The 17,901-nt window shown below is 53.0% G+C and overlaps 6 non-coding genes and 22 pseudogenes across 6 annotated transcripts; all 28 read right to left on the bottom strand.

Annotated features, from left to right (window-relative positions):
• Nucleotides 1-194: 194 nt before the first annotated feature.
• LOC135591342 (5S ribosomal RNA) lies at nucleotides 195-305 on the bottom strand (annotated as a pseudogene).
• A 544-nt stretch (nucleotides 306-849) lies between these two features.
• LOC135591042 (5S ribosomal RNA) lies at nucleotides 850-960 on the bottom strand (annotated as a pseudogene).
• A 543-nt stretch (nucleotides 961-1,503) lies between these two features.
• LOC135591254 (5S ribosomal RNA) lies at nucleotides 1,504-1,614 on the bottom strand (annotated as a pseudogene).
• A 544-nt stretch (nucleotides 1,615-2,158) lies between these two features.
• Nucleotides 2,159-2,266, bottom strand: LOC135591758 (5S ribosomal RNA; annotated as a pseudogene).
• Nucleotides 2,267-2,810: 544 nt separating this feature from the next.
• On the bottom strand, nucleotides 2,811-2,921 carry LOC135591669 (5S ribosomal RNA; annotated as a pseudogene).
• Nucleotides 2,922-3,464: 543 nt separating this feature from the next.
• Nucleotides 3,465-3,575, bottom strand: LOC135591405 (5S ribosomal RNA; annotated as a pseudogene).
• Nucleotides 3,576-4,119: 544 nt separating this feature from the next.
• LOC135591253 (5S ribosomal RNA) lies at nucleotides 4,120-4,230 on the bottom strand (annotated as a pseudogene).
• Nucleotides 4,231-4,774: 544 nt separating this feature from the next.
• On the bottom strand, nucleotides 4,775-4,885 carry LOC135591341 (5S ribosomal RNA; annotated as a pseudogene).
• Nucleotides 4,886-5,429: 544 nt separating this feature from the next.
• Nucleotides 5,430-5,540, bottom strand: LOC135591640 (5S ribosomal RNA; annotated as a pseudogene).
• Nucleotides 5,541-6,083: 543 nt separating this feature from the next.
• On the bottom strand, nucleotides 6,084-6,194 carry LOC135591443 (5S ribosomal RNA; annotated as a pseudogene).
• Nucleotides 6,195-6,738: 544 nt separating this feature from the next.
• LOC135591252 (5S ribosomal RNA) lies at nucleotides 6,739-6,849 on the bottom strand (annotated as a pseudogene).
• A 544-nt stretch (nucleotides 6,850-7,393) lies between these two features.
• On the bottom strand, nucleotides 7,394-7,504 carry LOC135591435 (5S ribosomal RNA; annotated as a pseudogene).
• A 544-nt stretch (nucleotides 7,505-8,048) lies between these two features.
• LOC135591251 (5S ribosomal RNA) lies at nucleotides 8,049-8,159 on the bottom strand (annotated as a pseudogene).
• Nucleotides 8,160-8,703: 544 nt separating this feature from the next.
• Nucleotides 8,704-8,814, bottom strand: LOC135591249 (5S ribosomal RNA; annotated as a pseudogene).
• A 544-nt stretch (nucleotides 8,815-9,358) lies between these two features.
• On the bottom strand, nucleotides 9,359-9,469 carry LOC135591248 (5S ribosomal RNA; annotated as a pseudogene).
• A 544-nt stretch (nucleotides 9,470-10,013) lies between these two features.
• Nucleotides 10,014-10,124, bottom strand: LOC135591433 (5S ribosomal RNA; annotated as a pseudogene).
• A 544-nt stretch (nucleotides 10,125-10,668) lies between these two features.
• On the bottom strand, nucleotides 10,669-10,779 carry LOC135591247 (5S ribosomal RNA; annotated as a pseudogene).
• Nucleotides 10,780-11,323: 544 nt separating this feature from the next.
• On the bottom strand, nucleotides 11,324-11,434 carry LOC135591246 (5S ribosomal RNA; annotated as a pseudogene).
• A 544-nt stretch (nucleotides 11,435-11,978) lies between these two features.
• Nucleotides 11,979-12,089, bottom strand: LOC135591414 (5S ribosomal RNA; annotated as a pseudogene).
• A 544-nt stretch (nucleotides 12,090-12,633) lies between these two features.
• Nucleotides 12,634-12,744, bottom strand: LOC135591245 (5S ribosomal RNA; annotated as a pseudogene).
• A 330-nt stretch (nucleotides 12,745-13,074) lies between these two features.
• LOC135591346 (5S ribosomal RNA) lies at nucleotides 13,075-13,185 on the bottom strand (annotated as a pseudogene).
• Nucleotides 13,186-13,729: 544 nt separating this feature from the next.
• Nucleotides 13,730-13,848, bottom strand: LOC135590688 (5S ribosomal RNA). The gene has a single exon (XR_010478095.1). It is a non-coding gene; the product is annotated as a 5S ribosomal RNA (ribosomal RNA).
• Nucleotides 13,849-14,392: 544 nt separating this feature from the next.
• Nucleotides 14,393-14,511, bottom strand: LOC135590311 (5S ribosomal RNA). The gene has a single exon (XR_010477717.1). It is a non-coding gene; the product is annotated as a 5S ribosomal RNA (ribosomal RNA).
• A 525-nt stretch (nucleotides 14,512-15,036) lies between these two features.
• LOC135591491 (5S ribosomal RNA) lies at nucleotides 15,037-15,147 on the bottom strand (annotated as a pseudogene).
• A 544-nt stretch (nucleotides 15,148-15,691) lies between these two features.
• LOC135589946 (5S ribosomal RNA) lies at nucleotides 15,692-15,810 on the bottom strand. The gene has a single exon (XR_010477352.1). It is a non-coding gene; the product is annotated as a 5S ribosomal RNA (ribosomal RNA).
• Nucleotides 15,811-16,354: 544 nt separating this feature from the next.
• On the bottom strand, nucleotides 16,355-16,473 carry LOC135590110 (5S ribosomal RNA). The gene has a single exon (XR_010477516.1). It is a non-coding gene; the product is annotated as a 5S ribosomal RNA (ribosomal RNA).
• Nucleotides 16,474-17,074: 601 nt separating this feature from the next.
• LOC135590943 (5S ribosomal RNA) lies at nucleotides 17,075-17,193 on the bottom strand. The gene has a single exon (XR_010478347.1). It is a non-coding gene; the product is annotated as a 5S ribosomal RNA (ribosomal RNA).
• Nucleotides 17,194-17,737: 544 nt separating this feature from the next.
• On the bottom strand, nucleotides 17,738-17,856 carry LOC135590386 (5S ribosomal RNA). The gene has a single exon (XR_010477793.1). It is a non-coding gene; the product is annotated as a 5S ribosomal RNA (ribosomal RNA).
• Nucleotides 17,857-17,901: the final 45 nt, after the last annotated feature.

Here is a 17,901-nt window from a genome sequence, read left to right as displayed (position 1 = left end):
CCCAGGGGGTCACCCATCCTAGAACCATGTCTGGTCATTGTATGTTTTATGAAGAAATTTTTAGATGATGACTTCATTATTCTCCTGCTATATATATGTTAATGACATATTTATTGTTGGCCATAATGCTGGAAAAATTGAAAAGCTTAAAAGAGAGTTTTAAGCAAGTCTTTTGGCCGCTCGGGGCGCAAAAAAGAGTGCAACACGAGGACTTCCCAGGGGGTCACCCATCCTAGTACTACTCTCGCCCAAGCACGCTTAACTTCGGAGTTCTGATGGGATCCGGTGCTGGTATGATCGCACTCGTTTTGTGTGCGTCGTCCCTCGCCTTTGTGCACGTCGCGGACGGCGCATCGACGACCGGAGCCCCGAAACCTCTCGAACGATCTCGGAATCGCCATTGTCGGATCCCTCCGATGCCCACGAGGCCGACCGTGTACCGGACACGGCAAGCGCGCGCCGAAACCATCGGGACTTTCTCGAACGAACTCGGAATCGCTATTGCGGCCCCATTCCGGAAAGCTCTCTCCGAGCCCCACGAGACTGACTGCGTAGCGGTCACGGCAAATTCCGAGGCCCAAAACCATCGCCTCGGAGGTCGACGGGAGAGGTTTTGGCGGCTCGGGGAGCAAAAAGGAGTGCAACACGAGGACTTCCCAGGGGGTCACCCATCCTAGAACCATGTCTGGTCATTGTATGTTTTATGAAGAAATTTTTAGATGATGATTTCATTATTCTCCAGCTATATTTATGTTAATGACATATTTATTGTTGGCCATAATGCTGGAAAAATTGAAAAGCTTAAAAGAGAGTTTTAAGTAAGTCTTTTGGCCGCTCGGGGCGCAAAAAGGAGTGCAACACGAGGACTTCCCAGGGGGTCACCCATCCTAGTACTACTCTCGCCCAAGCAAGCTTAACTTCGGAGTTCTGATGGGATCCGGTGCTGGTATGATCGCACTCGTTTTGTGTGCGTCGTCCCTCGCCTTTGTGCACGTCGCGGACGGCGCATCGACGACCGGAGCCCCGAAACCTCTCGAACGATCTCGGAATCGTCATTGTCGGATCCATCCGATGCCCACGAGGCCGACCGTGTACCGGACACGGCAAGCGCGCGCCGAAACCATCGGGACTTTCTCGAACGAACTCGGAATCGCTATTGCGGCCCCATTCCGGAAAGCTCTCTCCGAGCCCCACGAGACTGACTATGTAGCGGTCACGGCAAATTCCGAGGCCCAAAACCATCGCCTCGGAGGTCGACGGGAGAGGTTTTGGCGGCTCGGGGAGCAAAAAGGAGTGCAACACGAGGACTTCCCAGGGGGTCACCCATCCTAGAACCATGTCTGGTCATTGTATGTTTTATGAAGAAATTTTTAGATGATGATTTCATTATTCTCCTGCTATATATATGTTAATGACATATTTATTGTTGGCCATAATGCTGGAAAAATTGAAAAGCTTAAAAGAGAGTTTAAGTAAGTCTTTTGGCCGCTCGGGGCGCAAAAAGGAGTGCAACACGAGGACTTCCCAGGGGGTCACCCATCCTAGTACTACTCTCGCCCAAGCACGCTTAACTTCGGAGTTCTGATGGGATCCGGTGCTGGTATGATCGCACTCGTTTTGTGTGCGTCGTCCCTCGCCTTTGTGAACGTCGCGGACGGCGCATCGACGACCGGAGCCCCGAAACCTCTCGAACGATCTCGGAATCGTCATTGTCGGATCCATCCGATGCCCACGAGGCCGACCGCGTACCGGACACGGCAAGCGCGCGCCGAAACCATCGGGACTTTCTCGAACGAACTCGGAATCGCTATTGCGGCCCCATTCCGGAAAGCTCTCTCCGAGCCCCACGAGACTGACAGCGTAGCGGTCATGGCAAATTCCGAGGCCCAAAACCATCGCCTCGGAGGTCGACGGGAGAGGTTTTGGCCGCTCAGGGCGCAAAAAGGAGTGCAACACGAGGACTTCCCAGGGGGTCACCCATCCTAGAACCATGTCTGGTCATTGTATGTTTTATGAAGAAATTTTTAGATGATGATTTCATTATTCTCCTGCTATATATATGTTAATGACATATTTATTGTTGGCCATAATGCTCGAAAAATTGAAAAGCTTTAAAGAGAGTTTTAAGTAAGTCTTTTGGCCGCTCGGGGCGCAAAAAGGAGTGCAACACGAGGACTTCCTAGGTCACCCATCCTAGTACTACTCTCGCCCAAGCACGTTTAACTTCGGAGTTCTGATGGGATCCGGTGCTGGTATGATCGCACTCGTTTTGTGTGCGTCGTCCCTCGCCTTTGTGCACGTCGCGGACGGCGCATCGACGACCGGAGCCCCGAAACCTCTCGAACGATCTCGGAATCACCATTGTCGGATCCCTCCGATGCCCACGAGGCCGACCGCGTACCGGACACGGCAAGCGCGCGCCGAAACCATCGGGACTTTCTCGAACGAACTCGGAATCGCTATTGCGGCCCCATTCCGGAAAGCTCTCTCCGAGCCCCACGAGACTGACTGCGTAGCGGTCATGGCAAATTCCGAGGCCCAAAACCATCGCCTCGGAGGTCGACGGGAGAGGTTTTGGCTGCTCGGGGCGCAAAAAGGAGTGCAACACGAGGACTTCCCACGGGGTCACCCATCCTAGAACCATGTCTGGTCATTGTATGTTTTATGAAGAAATTTTTAGATGATGATTTCATTATTCTCCTGCTATATATATGTTAATGACATATTTATTGTTGGCCATAATGCTGGAAAAATTGAAAAGCTTAAAAGAGAGTTTCAAGTAAGTCTTTTGGCCGCTCGGGGCGCAAAAAGGAGTGCAACACGAGGACTTCCCAGGGGGTCACCCATCCTAGTTCTACTCTCGCCCAAGCACGCTTAACTTCGGAGTTCTGATGGGATCCGGTGCTGGTATGATCGCACTCGTTTTGTGTGCGTCGTCCCTCGCCTTTGTGCACGTCGCGGACGGCGCATCGACGATAGGAGCCCCGAAACCTCTCGAACGATCTCGGAATCGCCATTGTCGGATCCCTCCGATGCCCACGAGGCTGACCGCGTACCGGACACGGCAAGCGCGCGCCGAAACCATCGGGACTTTCTCGAACGAACTCGAAATCGCTATTGCGGCCCCATTCCGGAAAGCTCTCTCCGAGCCCCACGAGACTGACTGCGTAGCGGTCACGGCAAATTCCGAGGCCCAAAACCATCGCCTCGGAGGTCGACGGGAGAGGTTTTGGCAGCTCGGGGAGCAAAAAGGAGTGCAACACGAGGACTTCCCAGGGGGTCACCCATCCTAGAACCATGTCTGGTCATTGTATGTTTTATGAAGAAATTTTTAGATGATGATTTCATTATTCTCCTGCTATATATATGTTAATGACATATTTATTGTTGGCCATAATGTTGGAAAAATTGAAAAGCTTAAAAGAGAGTTTAAGTAAGTCTTTTGGCCGCTCGGGGCGCAAAAAGGAGTGCAACACGAGTACTTCCCAGGGGGTCACCCATCCTAGTACTACTCTCGCCCAAGCACGCTTAACTTCGGAGTTCTGATGGGATCCGGTGCTGGTATGATCGCACTCGTTTTGTGTGCGTCGTCCCTCGCCTTTGTGCACGTCGCGGACGGCGCATCGACGACCGGAGCCCCGAAACCTCTCGAACGATCTCGGAATCGTCATTGTCGGATCCATCCGATGCCCACGAGGCCGACCGCGTACCGGACACGGCAAGCGCGCGCCGAAACCATCGGGACTTTCTCGAACGAACTCGGAATCGCTATTGCGGCCCCATTCCGGAAAGCTCTCTCCGAGCCCCACGAGACTGACTATGTAGCGGTCACGGCAAATTCCGAGGCCCAAAACCATCGCCTCGGAGGTCGACGGGAGAGGTTTTGGCCGCTCGGGGCGCAAACAAGAGTGCAACATGAGGACTTCCCAGGGGGTCACCCATCCTAGAACCATGTCTGGTCATTGTATGTTTTATGAAGAAATTTTTAGATGATGACTTCATTATTCTCCTGCTATATATATGTTAATGACATATTTATTGTTGGCCATAATGCTGGAAAAATTGAAAAGCTTAAAAGAGAGTTTTAAGCAAGTCTTTTGGCCGCTCGGGGCGCAAAAAGGAGTGCAACACGAGGACTTCCCAGGGGGTCACCCATCCTAGTACTACTCTCGCCCAAGCACGCTTAACTTCGGAGTTCTGATGGGATCCGGTGCTGGTATGATCGCACTCGTTTTGTGTGCGTCGTCCCTCGCCTTTGTGCACGTCGCGGACGGCGCATCGACGACCGGAGCCCCGAAACCTCTCGAACGATCTCGGAATCGTCATTGTCGGATCCATCCGATGCCCACGAGGCCGACCGCGTACCGGACACGGCAAGCGCGCGCCGAAACCATCGGGACTTTCTCGAACGAACTCGGAATCGCTATTGCGGCCCCATTCCGGAAAGCTCTCTCCGAGCCCCACGAGACTGACTATGTAGCGGTCACGGCAAATTCCGAGGCCCAAAACCATCGCCTCGGAGGTCGACGGGAGAGGTTTTGGCCGCTCGGGGCGCAAACAAGAGTGCAACACGAGGACTTCCCAGGGGGTCACCCATCCTAGAACCATGTCTGGTCATTGTATGTTTTATGAAGAAATTTTTAGATGATGACTTCATTATTCTCCTGCTATATATATGTTAATGACATATTTATTGTTGGCCATAATGCTGGAAAAATTGAAAAGCTTAAAAGAGAGTTTTAATCAAGTCTTTTGGCCGCTCGGGGCGCAAAAAAGAGTGCAACACGAGGACTTCCCAGGGGGTCACCCATCCTAGTACTACTCTCGCCCAAGCACGCTTAACTTCGGAGTTCTGATGGGATCCGGTGCTGGTATGATCGCACTCGTTTTGTGTGCGTCGTCCCTCGCCTTTGTGCACGTCGCGGACGGCGCATCGACGACCGGAGCCCCGAAACCTCTCGAACGATCTCGGAATCGCCATTGTCGGATCCCTCCGATGCCCACGAGGCCGACCGTGTACCGGACACGGCAAGCGCGCGCCGAAACCATCGGGACTTTCTCGAACGAACTCGGAATCGCTATTGCGGCCCCATTCCGGAAAGCTCTCTCCGAGCCCCACGAGACTGACTGCGTAGCGGTCACGGCAAATTCCGAGGCCCAAAACCATCGCCTCGGAGGTCGACGGGAGAGGTTTTGGCGGCTCGGGGAGCAAAAAGGAGTGCAACACGAGGACTTCCCAGGGGGTCACCCATCCTAGAACCATGTCTGGTCATTGTATGTTTTATGAAGAAATTTTTAGATGATGACTTCATTATTCTCCTGCTATATATATGTTAATGACATATTTATTGTTGGCCATAATGCTGGAAAAATTGAAAAGCTTAAAAGAGAGTTTTAAGTAAGTCTTTTGGCCGCTCGGGGCGCAAAAAGGAGTATAACACGAGGACTTCCCAGGGGGTCACCCATCCTAGTACTACTCTCGCCCAAGCACGCTTAACTTCGGAGTTCTGATGGGATCCGGTGCTGGTATGATCGCACTCGTTTTGTGTGCGTCGTCCCTCGCCTTTGTGCACGTCGCGGACGGCGCATCGACGACCGGAGCCCCGAAACCTCTCGAACGATCTCGGAATCGTCATTGTCGGATCCATCCGATGCCCACGAGGACGACCGCGTACCGGACACGGCAAGCGCGCGCCGAAACCATCGGGACTTTCTCGAACGAACTCGGAATCGCTATTGTGGCCCCATTCCGGAAAGCTCTCTCCGAGCCCCACGAGACTGACTATGTAGCGGTCACGGCAAATTCCGAGGCCGAAAACCATCGCCTCGGAGGTCGACGGGAGAGGTTTTGGCGGCTCGGGGAGCAAAAAGGAGTGCAACACGAGGACTTCCCAGGGGGTCACCCATCCTAGAACCATGTCTGGTCATTGTATGTTTTATGAAGAAATTTTTAGATGATGATTTCATTATTCTCCTGCTATATATATGTTAATGACATATTTATTGTTGGCCATAATGCTGGAAAAATTGAAAAGCTTAAAAGAGAGTTTAAGTAAGTCTTTTGGCCGCTCGGGGCGCAAAAAGGAGTGCAACACGAGGACTTCCCAGGGGGTCACCCATCCTAGTACTACTCTCGCCCAAGCACGCTTAACTTCAGAGTTCTGATGGGATCCGGTGCTGGTATGATCGCACTCGTTTTGTGTGCGTCGTCCCTCGCCTTTGTGCACGTCGCGGACGGCGCATCGACGACCGGAGCCCCGAAACCTCTCGAACGATCTCGGAATCGTCATTGTCGGATCCATCCGATGCCCACGAGGCCGACCGCGTACCGGACACGGCAAGCGCGCGCCGAAACCATCGGGACTTTCTCGAACGAACTCGTAATCGCTATTGCGGCCCCATTCCGGAAAGCTCTCTCCGAGCCCCACGAGACTGACTATGTATCGGTCACGGCAAATTCCGAGGCCCAAAACCATCGCCTCGGAGGACGACGGGAGAGGTTTTGGCCGCTCGGGGCGCAAACAAGAGTGCAACACGAGGACTTCCCAGGGGGTCACCCATCCTAGAACCATGTCTGGTCATTGTATGTTTTATGAAGAAATTTTTAGATGATGATTTCATTATTCTCCTGCTATATATATGTTAATGACATATTTATTGTTGGCCATAATGCTGGAAAAATTGAAAAGCTTAAAAGAGAGTTTTAAGCAAGTCTTTTGGCCGCTCGGGGCGCAAAATGGAGTGCAACACGAGGACTTCCCAGGGGGTCACCCATCCTAGTACTACTCTCGCCCAAGCACGCTTAACTTCGGAGTTCTGATGGGATCCGGTGCTGGTATGATCGCACTCGTTTTGTGTGCGTCGTCCCGCACCTTTGTGCACGTCGCGGACGGCGCATCGACGACCGGAGCCCCGAAACCTCTCGAACGATCTCGGAATCGCCATTGTCGGATCCCTCCGATGCCCACGAGGCCGACCGTGTACCGGACACGGCAAGCGCGCGCCGAAACCATCGGGACTTTCTCGAACGAACTCGGAATCGCTATTGCGGCCCCATTCCGGAAAGCTCTCTCCGAGCCCCACGAGACTGACTGTGTAGCGGTCACGGCAAATTCCGAGGCCCAAAACCATCGCCTCGGAGGTCGACGGGAGAGGTTTTGGCCGCTCGGGGCGCAAATAAGAGTGCAACACGAGGACTTCCCAGGGGGTCACCCATCCTAGAACCATATCTGGTCATTGTATGTTTTATGATGAAATTTTTAGATGATGATTTCATTATTCTCCTGCTATATATATGTTAATGACATATTTATTGTTGGCCATAATGCTGGAAAAATTGAAAAGCTTAAAAGAGAGTTTTAAGCAAGTCTTTTGGCCGCTCGGGGCGCAAAAAGGAGTGCAACACGAGGACTTCGCAGGGGGTCACCCATCCTAGTACTACTCTCGCCCAAGCACGCTTAACTTCGGAGTTCTGATGGGATCCGGTGCTGGTATGATCGCACTCGTTTTGTGTGCGTCGTCCCTCGCCTTTGTGCACGTCGCGGACGGCGCATCGACGACCGGAGCCCCGAAACCTCTCGAACGATCTCGGAATCGCCATTGTCGGATCCCTCCGATGCCCACGAGGCCGACCGCGTACCGGACATGGCAAGCGCGCGCCGAAACCATCGGGACTTTCTCGAATGAACTCGGAATCGCTATTGCGGCCCCATTCCGGAAAGCTCTCTCCGAGCCCCACGAGACTGACTGCGTAGCGGTCACGGCAAATTCCGAGGCCCAAAACCATCGCCTCGGAGGTCGACGGGAGAGGTTTTGGCGGCTCGGGGAGCAAAAAGGAGTGCAACACGAGGACTTCCCAGGGGGTCACCCATCCTAGAACCATGTCTGGTCATTGTATGTTTTATGAAGAAATTTTTAGATGATGATTTCATTATTCTCCTGCTATATATATGTTAATGACATATTTATTGTTGGCCATAATGCTGGAAAAATTGAAAAGCTTAAAAGAGAGTTTTAAGTAAGTCTTTTGGCCGCTCGGGGCGCAAAAAGGAGTGCAACACGAGGACTTCCCAGGGGGTCACCCATCCTAGTACTACTCTCGCCCAAGCACGCTTAACTTCGGAGTTCTGATGGGATCCGGTGCTGGTATGATCGCACTCGTTTTGTGTGCGTCGTTCCTCGCCTTTGTGCACGTCGCGGACGGCGCATCGACGACCGGAGCCCCGAAACCTCTCGAACGATCTCGGAATCGTCATTGTCGGATCCATCCGATGCCCATGAGGCCGACCGCGTACCGGAAACGGCAAGCGCGCGCCGAAACCATCGGGACTTTCTCGAACGAACTCGGAATCGCTATTGCGGCCCCATTCCGGAAAGCTCTCTCCGAGCCCCACGAGACTGACTATGTAGCGGTCACGGCAAATTCCGAGGCCCAAAACCATCGCCTCGGAGGTCCACGGGAGAGGTTTTGGCCGCTCGGGGCGCAAACAAGAGTGCAACACGAGGACTTCCCAGGGGGTCACCCATCCTAGAACCATGTCTGGTCATTGTATATTTTATGATGAAATTTTTAGATGATGATTTCATTATTCTCCTGCTATATATATGTTAATGACATATTTATTGTTGGCCATAATGCTGGAAAAATTGAAAAGCTTAAAAGAGAGTTTTAAGCAAGTCTTTTGGCCACTCGGGGCGCAAAAAGGAGTGCAACACGAGGACTTCCCAGGGGGTCACCCATCCTAGTACTACTCTCGCCCAAGCACGCTTAACTTCGGAGTTCTGATGGGATCCGGTGCTGGTATGATCGCACTCGTTTTGTGTGCGTCGTCCCTCGCCTTTGTGCACGTCGCGGACGGCGCATCGACGACCGGAGCCCCGAAACCTCTCGAACGATCTCGGAATCGCCATTGTCGGATCCCTCCGATGCCCACGAGGCCGACCGCGTACCGGACACGGCAAGCGCGCGCCGAAACCATCGGGACTTTCTCGAACGAACTCGGAATCGCTATTGCGGCCCCATTCCGGAAAGCTCTCTCCGAGCCCCACGAGACTGACTGCGTAGCGGTCACGGCAAATTCCGAGGCCCAAAACTATCGCCTCGGAGGTCGACGGGAGAGGTTTTGGCGGCACGGGGAGCAAAAAGGAGTGCAACACGAGGACTTCCCAGGGGGTCACCCATCCTAGAACCATGTCTGGTCATTGTATGTTTTATGAAGAAATTTTTAGATGATGATTTCATTATTCTCCTGCTATATATATGTTAATGACATATTTATTGTTGGCCATAATGCTGGAAAAATTGAAAAGCTTAAAAGAGAGTTTTAAGTAAGTCTTTTGGCCGCTCGGGGCGCAAAAAGGAGTGCAACACGAGGACTTCCCAGGGGGTCACCCATCCTAGTACTACTCTCGCCCAAGCACGCTTAACTTCGGAGTTCTGATGGGATCCGGTGCTGGTATGATCGCACTCGTTTTGTGTGCGTCGTCCCTCGCCTTTGTGCACGTCGCGGACGGCGCATCGACGACCGGAGCCCCGAAACCTCTCGAACGATCTCGGAATCATCATTGTCGGATCCATCCGATGCCCACGAGGCCGACCGCGTACCGGACACGGCAAGCGCGCGCCGAAACCATCGGGACTTTCTCGAACGAACTCGGAATCGCTATTGCGGCCCCATTCCGGAAAGCTCTCTCCGAGCCCCACGAGACTGACTGTGTAGCGGTCACGGCAAATTCCGAGGCCCAAAACCATCGCCTCGGAGGTCGACGGGAGAGGTTTTGGCCGCTCGGGGCGCAAACATGAGTGCAACACGAGGACTTCCCAAGGGGTCACCCATCCTAGAACCATATCTGGTCATTGTATGTTTTATGAAGAAATTTTTAGATGATGATTTCATTATTCTCCTGCTATATATATGTTAATGACATATTTATTGTTGGCCATAATGCTGGAAAAATTGAAAAGCTTAAAAGAGAGTTTTAAGCAAGTCTTTTGGCCGCTCGGGGCGCAAAAAGGAGTGCAACACGAGGACTTCGCAGGGGGTCACCCATCCTAGTACTACTCTCGCCCAAGCACGCTTAACTTCGGAGTTCTGATGGGATCCGGTGCTGGTATGATCGCACTCGTTTTGTGTGCGTCGTCCCTCGCCTTTGTGCACGTCGCGGACGGCGCATCGACGACCGGAGCCCCGAAACCTCTCGAACGATCTCTGAATCGCCATTGTCGGATCCATCCGATGCCCACGAGGCCGACCGCGTACCGGACACGGCAAGCGCGCGCCGAAACCATCGGGACTTTCTCGAACGAACTCGGAATCGCTATTGCGGCCCCATTCCGGAAAGCTCTCTCCAAGCCCCACGAGACTGACTGCGTAGCGGTCACGGCAAATTCCGAGGCCCAAAACCATCGCCTCGGAGGTCGACGGGAGAGGTTTTGGCGGCTCGGGGAGCAAAAAGGAGTGCAACACGAGGACTTCCCAGGGGGTCACCCATCCTAGAACCATGTCTGGTCATTGTATGTTTTATGAAGAAATTTTTAGATGATGATTTCTTTATTCTCCTGCTATATATATGTTAATGACATATTTATTGTTGGCCATAATGCTGGAAAAATTGAAAAGCTTAAAAGAGAGTTTTAAGTAAGTCTTTTGGACGCTCGGGGCGCAAAAAGGAGTGCAACACGAGGACTTCCCAGGGGGTCACCCATCCTAGTACTACTCTCGCCCAAGCACGCTTAACTTCGGAGTTCTGATGGGATCCGGTGCTGGTATGATCGCACTCGTTTTGTGTGCGTCGTCCCTCGCCTTTGTGCACGTCGCGGACGGCGCATCGACGACCAGAGCCCCGAAACCTCTCGAACGATCTCGGAATCGTCATTGTCGGATCCATCCGATGCCCACGAGGCCGACCGCGTACCGGACACGGCAAGCGCGCGCCAAAACCATCGGGACTTTCTCGAACGAACTCGGAATCGCTATTGCGGCACCATTCCGGAAAGCTCTCTCCGAGCCCCACGAGACTGACTGTGTAGCGGTCACGGCAAATTCCGAGGCCCAAAACCATCGCCTCGGAGGTCGACGGGAGAGGTTTTGGCCGCTCGGGGCGCAAACAAGAGTGCAACACGATGACTTCCCAGGGGGTCACCCATCCTAGAACCATGTCTGGTCATTGTATGTTTTATGAAGAAATTTTTAGATGATGATTTCATTATTCTCCTGCTATATATATGTTAATGACATATTTATTGTTGGCCATAATGCTGGAAAAATTGAAAAGCTTAAAAGAGAGTTTTAAGCAAGTCTTTTGGCCGCTCGGGGCGCAAAAAGGAGTGCAACACGAGGACTTCCCAGGGGGTCACCCATCCTAGTACTACTCTCGCCCAAGCACGCTTAACTTCGGAGTTCTGATGGGATCCGGTGCTGGTATGATCGCACTCGTTTTGTGTGCGTCGTCCCTCGCCTTTGTGCACGTCGCGGACGCCGCATCGACGACCGGAGCCCCGAAACCTCTCGAACGATCTCGGAATCGCCATTGTCGGATCCCTCCGATGCCCACGAGGCCGACCGCGTACCGGACACGGCAAGCGCGCGCCGAAACCATCGGGACTTTCTCGAACGAACTCGGAATCGCTATTGCGGCCCCATTCCGGAAAGCTCTCTCCGAGCCCCACGAGACTGACAGCGTAGCGGTCACGGCAAATTCCGAGGCCCAAAACCATCGCCTCGGAGGTCGACGGGAGAGGTTTTGGCGGCTCGGGGAGCAAAAAGGAGTGCAACACGAGGACTTCCCAGGGGGTCACCCATCCTAGAACCATGTCTGGTCATTGTATGTTTTATGAAGAAATTTTTAGATGATGATTTCATTATTCTCCTGCTATATATATGTTAATGACATATTTATTGTTGGCCATAATGCTGGAAAAATTGAAAAGCTTAAAAGAGAGTTTTAAGTAAGTCTTTTGGCCGCTCGGGGCGCAAAAAGGAGTGCAACACGAGGACTTCCCAGGGGGTTACCCATCCTAGTACTACTCTCGCCCAAGCACGCTTAACTTCGGAGTTCTGATGGGATCCGGTGCTGGTATGATCGCACTCGTTTTGTGTGCGTCGTCCCTCGCCTTTGTGCACGTCGCGGACGGCGCATCGACGACCGGAGCCCCGAAACCTCTCGGACGATCTCGGAATCGTCATTGTCGGATCCATCCGATGCCCACGAGGCCGACCGCGTACCGGACACGGCAAGCGCGCGCCGAAACCATCGGGACTTTCTCGAACGAACTCGGAATCGCTATTGCGGCCCCATTCTGGAAAGCTCTCTCCGAGCCCCACGAGACTGACTGTGTAGCGGTCACGGCAAATTCCGAGGCCCAAAACCATCGCCTCGGAGGTCGACGGGAGAGGTTTTGGCCACTCGGGGAGCAAACAAGAGTGCAACACGAGGACTTCCTAGGGGGTCACCCATCCTAGAACCATGTCTGGTCATTGTATGTTTTATGAAGAAATTTTTAGATGATGATTTCATTATTCTCCTGCTATATATATGTTAATGACATATTTATTGTTGGCCATAATGCTGGAAAAATTGAAAAGCTTAAAAGAGAGTTTTAAGCAAGTCTTTTGGCCGCTCGGGGCGCAAAAAGGAGTGCAACACGAGGACTTCCCAGGGGGTCACCCATCCTAGTACTACTCTCGCCCAAGCACGCTTAACTTCGGAGTTCTGATGGGATCCGGTGCTGGTATGATCGCACTCGTTTTGTGTGCGTCGTCCCTCGCCTTTGTGCACGTCGCGGACGGCGCATCGACGACCGGAGCCCCGAAATCTCTCGAACGATCTCGGAATCGCCATTGTCTGATCCCTCCGATGCCCACGAGGCCGACCGCGTACCGGACACGGCAAGCGCGCGCCGAAACCATCGGGACTTTCTCGAACGAACTCGGAATCGCTATTGCGGCCCCATTCCGGAAAGCTCTCTCCGAGCCCCACGAGACTGACTGCGTAGCGGTCACGGCAAATTCCGAGGCCCAAAACCATCGCCTCGGAGGTCGACGGGAGAGGTTTTGGCCGCTCGGGGCGCAAAAAGGAGTGCAACACGAGGACTTCCCACGGGGTCACCCATCCTAGTACTACTCTCGCCCAAGCACGCTTAACTTCGGAGTTCTGATGGGATCCGGTGCTGGTATGATCGCACTCGTTTTGTGTGCGTCGTCCCTCGCCTTTGTGCACGTCGCGGACGGCGCATCGACGACCGGAGCCCCGAAACCTCTCGTACGATCTCGGAATCGTCATTGTCGGATCCATCCGATGCCCACGAGGCCGACCGCGTACCGGACACGGCAAGCGCGCGCCGAAACCATCGGGACTTTCTCGAACGAACTCGGAATCGCTATTGCGGCCCCATTCTGGAAAGCTCTCTCCGAGCCCCACGAGACTGACTGTGTAGCGGTCACGGCAAATTCCGAGGCCCAAAACCATCGCCTCGGAGGTCGACGGGAGAGGTTTTGGCCGCTCGGGGCGCAAACAAGAGTGCAACACGAGGACTTCCTAGGGGGTCACCCATCCTAGAACCATGTCTGGTCATTGTATGTTTTATGAAGAAATTTTTAGATGATGATTTCATTATTCTCCTGCTATATATATGTTAATGACATATTTATTGTTGGCCATAATGCTGGAAAAATTGAAAAGCTTAAAAGAGAGTTTTAAGCAAGTCTTTTGGCTGCTCGGGGCGCAAAAAGGAGTGCAACACGAGGACTTCCCAGGGGGTCACCAATCCTAGTACTAATCTCGCACAACCACGCTTAACTTCGGAGTTCTGATGGGATCCGGTGCTTTAGTGCTGGTATGATCGCACTCATTTTGTGTGCGTCGTCCCTCGCCTTTGTGCACGTCGCGGACGGCGCATCGACGACCGGAGCCCCGAAACCTCTCGAACGATCTCGGAATCGCCATTGTCGGATCCCTCCGATGCCCACGAGGCCGACCGCGTACCGGACACGGCAAGCGCACGCCGAAACCATCGGGACTTTCTCGAACGAACTCGGAATCGCTATTGCGGCCCCATTCCGGAAAGCTCTCTCCGAGCCCCACGAGACTGACTGCGTAGCGGTCACGGCAAATTCCGAGGCCCAAAACCATCGCCTCGGAGGTCGACGGGAGAGGTTTTGACCGCTCGGGGCGCAAAAAGGAGTGCAACACGAGGACTTCCCAGGGGGTCACCCATCCTAGAACCATGTCTGGTCATTGTATGTTTTATGAAGAAATTTTTAGATGATGATTTCATTATTCTCCTGCTATATATATGTTAATGACATATTTATTGTTGGCCATAATGCTGGAAAATTTGAAAAGCTTAAAAGAGAGTTTTAAGTAAGTCTTTTGGCCGCTCGGGGCGCAAAAAGGAGTGCAACACGAGGACTTCCCAGGGGGTAACCCATCCTAGTACTACTCTCGCCCAAGCAGGCTTAACTTCGGAGTTCTGATGGGATCCGGTGCTTTAGTGCTGGTATGATGGCAATCGTTTTGTGTGCGTCGTCCCTCGCCTTTGTGCACGTCGCGGACGGCGCATCGACGACCGGAGCCCCGAAACCTCTCGAACGATCTCGGAATCGCCATTGTCGGATCCCTCCGATGCCCACGAGGCCGACCGCGTACCGGACACGGCAAGCGCGCGCCGAAACCATCGGGACTTTCTCGAACGAACTCGGAATCGCTATTGCGGCCCCATTCCGGAAAGCTCTGACTGCGTAGCGGTCACGGCAAATTCCGAGGCCCAAAACCATCGCCTCGGAGGTCGACGGGAGAGGTTTTGGCCGCTCGGGGCGCAAAAAGGAGTGCAACACGAGGACTTCCCAGGGGGTCACCCATCCTAGAACCATGTCTGGTTATTGTATGTTTTATTAAGAAATTTTTAGATGATGATTTCATTATTCTCCTGCTATATATATGTTAATGACATATTTATTATTGGCCATAATGCTGGAAAAATTGAAAAGCTTAAAAGAGAGTTTTAAGTAAGTCTTTTGGCCGCTCGGGGCGCAAAAAGGAGTGCAACACGAGGACTTCCCAGGGGGTCACCCATCCTAATACTACTCTCGCCCAAGCACGCTTAACTTCGGAGTTCTGATGGGATCCGGTGCTGGTATGATCGCACTCGTTTTGTGTGCGTCGTTCCTCGCCTTTGTGCACGTCGCGGACGGCGCATCGACGACCGGAGCCCCGAAACCTCTCGAACGATCTCGGAATCGCCATTGTCGGATCCCTCCGATGCCCACGAGGCCGACCGCGTACCGGACACAGCAAGCGCACGCCGAAACCATCGGGACTTTCTCGAACGAACTCGGAATCGCTATTGCGGCCCCATTCCGGAAAGCTCTCTCCGAGCCCCACGAGACTGACTGCGTAGCGGTCACGGCAAATTCCGAGGCCCAAAACCATCGCCTCGGAGGTCGACGGGAGATGTTTTGGCCGCTCGGGGCGCAAAAAGGAGTGCAACACGAGGACTTCCCAGGGGGTCACCCATCCTAGAACCATGTCTGGTCATTGTATGTTTTATAAAGAAATTTTTAGATGATGATTTCATTATTCTCCTGCTATATATATGTTAATGACATATTTATTGTTGGCCATAATGCTGGAAAAATTGAAAAGCTTAAAAGAGAGTTTTAAGTAAGTCTTTTGGCCGCTCGGGGCGCAAAAAGTAGTGCAACACGAGGACTTCCCAAGGGGTCAGCCATCCTAGTACTACTCTCGACCAAGCACGCTTAACTTCGGAGTTCTGATGGGATCCGGTGCTTTAGTGCTGGTATGATCGCAATAGTTTTGTGTGCGTCGTCCCTCGCCTTTGTGCATGTCGCGGACGGCGCATCGACGACCGGAGCCCCGAAACCTCTCGAACGATCTCGGAATCGCCATTGTCGGATCCCTCCAATGCCCACGAGGCCGACCGCGTACCGGTCACGGCAAGCGCGCGCCGAAACCATCGGGACTTTCTCGAACGAACTCGGAATCGCTATTGCGGCCCCATTCCGGAAAGCTCTCTCCGAGCCCCACGAGACTGACAGCGTAGCGGTCAAGGCAAATTCCGAGGCCCAAAACCATCGCCTCGGAGGTCAACGGGAGAGGTTTTGGACGCTCGGGACGCAAAAAGGAGTGCAACATGAGGACTTCCCAGGGGGTCACCCATTCTAGAACCATGTCTGGTCATTGTATGTTTTATGAAGAAATTTTTAGATGATGATTTCATTATTCTCCTGCTATATATATGTTAATGACATATTTATTGTTGGCCATAATGCTGGAAAAATTGAAAAGCTTAAAAGAGAGTTTTAAGTAAGTCTTTTGGCCGCTCGGGGCGCAAAAAGGAGTGCAACACGAGGACTTCCCAGGGGGTCACCCATCCTAGTACTACTCTCGCCCAAGCAGGCTTAACTTCGGAGTTCTGATGGGATCCGGTGCTTTAGTGCTGGTATGATGGCAATCGTTTTGTGTGCGTCGTCCCTCGCCTTTGTGCACGTCGCGGACGGCGCATCGACGACCGGAGCCCCGAAACCTCTCGAACGATCTCAGAATCGCCATTGTCGGATCCCTCCGATGCCCACGAGGCCGACCGCGTACCGGACACGGCAAGCGCGCGCCGAAACCATCGGGACTTTCTCGAACGAACTCGGAATCGCTATTGCGGCCCCATTCCGGAAAGCTCTCTCCGAGCCCCACGAGACTGACTGCGTAGCGGTCACGGCAAATTCCGAGGCCCAAAACCATCGCCTCGGAGGTCGACAGGAGAGGTTTTGGCCGCTCGGGGCGCAAAAAGGAGTGCAACACGAGGACTTCCCAGGGGGTCACCCATCCTAGAACCATGTCTGGTCATTGTATGTTTTATGAAGAAATTTTTAGATGATGATTTCATTATTCTCCTGCTATATATATGTTAATGACATATTTATTGTTGGCCATAATGCTGGAAAAATTGAAAAGCTTAAAAGAGAGTTTTAAGTAAGTCTTTTGGCCGCTCGGGGCGCAAAAAGGAGTGCGACACGAGGACATCCCAGGGGAAGTCTTTTGGCCGCTCGGGGCGCAAAAAGGAGTGCGACACGAGGACATCCCAGGGGGTCACCAATCCTAGTACTAATCTCGCACAAGCACGCTTAACTTCGGAGTTCTGATGGGATCCGGTGCTTTAGTGCTGGTATGATCGAACTCATTTTGTGTGCGTCGTCCCTCGCCTTTGCGCACGTCGCGGACGGCGCATCGACGACCGGAGCCCCGAAACCTCTCGAACTATCTCGGAATCGCCATTGTCGGATCCCTCCGATGCCCACGAGGCCGACCGCGTACCGGACACGGCAAGCGCGCGCCGAAACCATCGGGACTTTCTCGAACGAACTCGGAATCGCTATTGCGGCCCCATTCCGGAAAGCTCTCTCCGAGCCCCACGAGACTGACAGCGTAGCGGTCACGGCAAATTCCGAGGCCCAAAACCATCGCCTCGGAGGTCGACGGGAGAGGTTTTGACCGCTCGGGGCGCAAAAAGGAGTGCAACACGAGGACTTCCCAGGGGGTCACCCATCCTAGAACCATGTCTGGTCATTGTTTGTTTTATGAAGAAATTTTTAGATGATGATTCCATTATTCTCCTGCTATATATATGTTAATGACATATTTATTGTTGGCCATAATGCTGGAAAAATTGAAAAGCTTAAAAGAGAGTTTTAAGTAAGTCTTTTGGCCGCTCGGGGCGCAAAAAGGAGTGCAACACGAGGACGTCCCAGGGGGTCACCCATCCTAGCACTACTCTCGCCCAAGCAGGCTTAACTTCGGAGTTCTGATGGGATCCGGTGCTTTAGTGCTGGTATGATCGCACTCGTTTTGTGTGCGTCGTCCCTCGCCTTTGTGCACGTCGCGGACGGC

This window comes from Musa acuminata, chromosome BXJ1-8 (genome assembly GCF_036884655.1).
Source record: "Musa acuminata AAA Group cultivar baxijiao chromosome BXJ1-8, Cavendish_Baxijiao_AAA, whole genome shotgun sequence".
Lineage (NCBI taxonomy): Eukaryota > Viridiplantae > Streptophyta > Magnoliopsida > Zingiberales > Musaceae > Musa > Musa acuminata.
The sequence above is the reverse complement of the archived record's forward strand: the minus strand, read 5'-3'. Positions and strand labels throughout refer to the sequence as shown.